This window comes from Artibeus jamaicensis, unplaced genomic scaffold (assembly GCF_021234435.1).
Source record: "Artibeus jamaicensis isolate MK-2021 breed Jamaican fruit bat unplaced genomic scaffold, CSHL_Jam_final contig_864, whole genome shotgun sequence".
NCBI classification, from domain to species: Eukaryota; Metazoa; Chordata; class Mammalia; order Chiroptera; family Phyllostomidae; genus Artibeus; species Artibeus jamaicensis.
In genome coordinates, this window is record NW_026521992.1 from 991,953 (window position 1) to 996,081 (window position 4,129).

Sequence of the window (4,129 nt, forward strand, 5' to 3'; positions counted from 1 at the left end):
GCTGAGCTGCCACCAGCCTGGGCCAGGCTGGCTCTTCACCAACATGCCTGGGGTGAGCCCCCTCTCTGTCCCCTGCTGTCTAGTGTAACCCGGGGCCTGAAGGAAGAAATGCCACTCCTCCCCACCTGGCCACTCCTGGTCCTCGATGTTCCCCCTGACCACAGGCCCACTGTGTGCAAGGCCAAGTGCAGCACCAGCCTGTGTGGACAGTTGGAATCCAAGTGAAAAAGCGCTTGTCTAAAGAGAGAATTTTGTATGTCTCATACTCATGAAAACAATAAACTAGTTAATGATTTTTTTATTCTCAATTTTTTATTTTTTAATTTTATATTTAGGTGTAATTGACATATATTACTTTCAGGTGTACAACATAATGATTCAATATTTGTATGCATTGCAAAATGATCACCATAATGATAACTCAATACCAATACTTCACATAGTTGCATTATTTTTTTCTTGTGGTGAGAACTTTTTTTTAGTAGTAAAAACAGCATTTTATTCCACACTCTCCCACCCCCGGCCCCCGACAATCCTCCGTGTACTTTCTCTCTTTCGTTCCCACAGCAACATTAGGATCAGTAAAAATAAGTTTCATGGGGCAGGATTGGGGGTTTCAAAACAGGTTGTCCACTTAGTCATTGTCTTCTCCCTCAGCTCGAGGTTCTTGTCTTCCCTTCTGACCCCTCTCTTCTTCACCAAGATCTTCATCTTCCTTGTCATCTACTTCCCAGTCATTATAACCTTCTTCTTCCTCCTCCACCTCTCCACTCACAATCTCCTCTTCACCTTCCTCCTCCTCTTGCACTACCTGAGCCTTCCTCATCCTTGTCCTCATTGCTGTCCAGGCCCTCTACATAGCCCTGGGCGTCTGAGCCGGCCTCCTTGTCAGTCTGGTGGTAGCCATGGAGATAAGCAAATTGCAGGAGGAGCCTAAACACGTTTTCTAGGCGGTGGTTCAGGTTGGTTACCTCACAACTGAAAACTTCTAAGCTCTTGATGTTTTCTTTTTAGGTGGCTCTATTGTGCTGAGGCCTTTAACTTTGTTGCTACTTAAATTTAGATGTGTGAGATTCGGACACTTTCTGCCAATATGTCCAGGGCCCCTGAGATTCTGTTATTGCTTAGTTCAAGCTTCTTAAGTTTGTTTTACATTGGTAAGTTTGCCATGGAGCTAAGGCCTACCTGGACTGTAGTTAAGAACTCGAGATTCTCCTGGCCAATGTGGCCCAGTTGGTTGGAGCATTGTCCTGTCACAGAAAGACTGTGGTTTTGATTCCTGGTCTGGGCCCATAGCTGGGTTGCAGGTTCCATCCCGTCTTGGCACATGAGGGAGACAACCATTCAATGTTTCTCACTCCCTTCCTCTGTCTTTATAAGCAATTTTTAAGAAAATGTCCTCAGTTGAGGAAAAAAAGACTCTAGTTTTTCAAATTTACCCATCTGTGAGAACTTTGATTTTGCCTTCATTCCAACAACAGTTGTCCAGGATGAGCTCTTTTATATCAGAGGGTGTCCTGTCCCGCAGCTTTAAAATAAGTGGAACCTAATGAAACAAATGAGCAAAATATAACCAAACATTGAAATAAGGAACAAACTGACAGTAACCAGAGGGGAGGGGGGAAGAGGGCAATGGGAGAAGGAGGAGAAGTGTCATCAAGGAACATGTATGAGGGACCCAGGGACAAAGCCAAAGTGGGGTAGGATTGAGGGTGGAGGTGGGGAGAGTGGTGGTTGGAAAATAGAGACAACTAACTGTACTTGAACAACAATAAATTTAAAAAAAAAAAAAAGGAAAGGATTTGGTACGCTCAGTTGGTTTGTCGCCATCCTGCAAAGCAAAAGGTCACTGGTTCAATTCCTTGTCCGGAAACATGCCTGGGTTGGGGCTCATAGGTGAGAAAACTGACTGGTTGCCCTCCCTCTTTCTTCCTCTCTTCCCTTCTCTCTACAAAATCAATCAACCAACCAATCAATCAATATGGATTTTTAAAAAATAAATGAATGGATTTGTCCATGTCCATCTTGCTAGTGCTCTCCGCAGAGGCTTCCCACTGGCAGAATTCAGTCAACAAATGCCGCACCCTTGGCCCTGAGTTTTAGGACTTTGGAGGCTCAACCAGCTCGGCTCAAGTCTTGTGATGAGAACGTTAATATTTACTGTCTTAGCAACTCTAAAATATGTGACACATAGTTACCGTGCTGCACATTATGTCTCATGACGTTTACTTTATAACTGGAAGTTTTTTATGACTGTACCTTTTGACTAGCTTCACCCACCCCTTCACCCTCAGCCCCCACCTCTCACAACCAGAAATCTGTTCTCTGTGTCTACGAGGTCATTTTTGTTTGGTTTTGTTTTTTAGATTCTACATATATGTGAGATCATGCTGTATTCGCCTATCTGTCTGCCTTGTTTCACTTAGCACAATGCCCTCAAGTTTTATCCACCTTGTCACGTGGATGAAAGTGGCACGATTTCATTCTTTTTTCACAGCTGAATAATATTCCATTGTAGCTAGTTAATAACTTTAGGGGTGTTTTGAATGCCTGCCAGCGCTCAGCCCTGCTCTGAGCACAGGGATGCTCTGCTAAAGAGGCAGGGGGGCCCTACCCTGTGGGCTACTTTTTCATGCAGTAAACAAACAGAGAAGTTACAAAGAGGTGTGAGGAAAAGCCAAGGTGGTCGTAGGACAGACAGGGAAGTGGAGGCGAGGGGGCGCATTCCACTGGGTGCTCAGAGAATGCCTCTAAGAGAAAGGTCCAAGAGCTGAGACACAGGGACAGGAGCAGCCTCCAGGGAATCTGGGGTCAGGCCCTGGGAGGGACATTGGAGTGGGGATGAACCTGATGTGCTGAACAAGCAGAGGACGGTGGGACAAGGCAAAATAAGCAGCTTACACAGGGCCCTGCCGCCCGGGGAGAGGGATCTGCATCCCATTCTAACCCCACTTGTTCACCTAAGAGGAAGGAAAACAGCGTGGATGGTGAAGGATCCACTGTGCAGTCAGCTGGAAGGATTAGAGCTGATTATGCAAATTTGTTGACACATAGCAGTAGATTAAAAAAATAGTGCTTCTTGGGGTTGTACCTAATCTGCATCCCCCCCTGAGCCTGCTCAGCCTCCTGAACCCTTGGGCTGGACCCAGAGATGGGACCTGACCCAGGCCCATGCAGCAGCTGGTGGTCTCCTCGGCCACACACTGCCTCAGTGGGTTCAGTTCAGTGGGTGGCACTACTATGAGAGTAGTTACCATTTACTGACCACGTGGCATTGGCCAGGCATTGCTAAGGGAAGTAAATCAAATGTGTGATTTGAGTAGTATAGTACTGTATTTGAATTCATATTGAACTTGATGAAATCATTTTCCTAAACATGATTGATCTTATCTAATCCTGCCTTTTACACACAAGGCCTGCTGTGGACATTACTTCCCAAGAATTACACATTTAGTACACGCAGAAACTGAATTTGAAAACAGTTAGTTTGGCCCTGGCCAGTGTGGCTCCATTGGTTGGAACATTGTCCCCTACACCAAAAGGTTGCCGGTTTGATCCCCAGTTGGGGCACATATAGGAGGCAACTGGTTCGTTTTTCTCTCTCACATTGATGTTTCTCTCTCGCATGTTCTCTCTCCCTTCCACTCTAAAAATCAATGCATATATCCTCAGATTAGAATTAAAATATATAAGTTGGGTGGGTGTTCCAGTTTGGTATAAAGAGACGCACGGTGAATGGGAGAGCCACGTCATTAGTACCACTAGCTGAGCATGGCCCTGGGCCAGCCTGAAGAAAAGGCTAGTACAGAGAAGCAACCGATGTGTGTGTGTGTGTGCTCTCATATTTCAATGCACTTACAACACTGAAACATAACAAATGAGTTGAAAAGGGGCACGAAGAAAAGGTAAGCATTTGGAGTGTTAAGAATTTTGAGAGAGGGAGAGAAACTAAGAGAGAACCAAAGATAGGAAAGAAGAAATATTCAGCAAATTAAGAGACCAGGGTTTTATTTGTTTTTACTATGAAGAATAATCAGTTATTTTTTGCATCTCAAAGATAATGAGCCCAAGTTCCCACTGTGAAATCCAGCACAGTTGTCAAACATTTGAAACACTTTTTATTTAATAA

The 4,129-nt window shown here is 44.8% G+C and overlaps 1 pseudogene; it reads right to left on the bottom strand.

Moving 5' to 3' along the window:
• Nucleotides 1-634: 634 nt before the first annotated feature.
• Nucleotides 635-2,024, bottom strand: LOC119050935 (acidic leucine-rich nuclear phosphoprotein 32 family member A-like; annotated as a pseudogene).
• Between the last annotated feature and the right edge of the window lie 2,105 nt (nucleotides 2,025-4,129).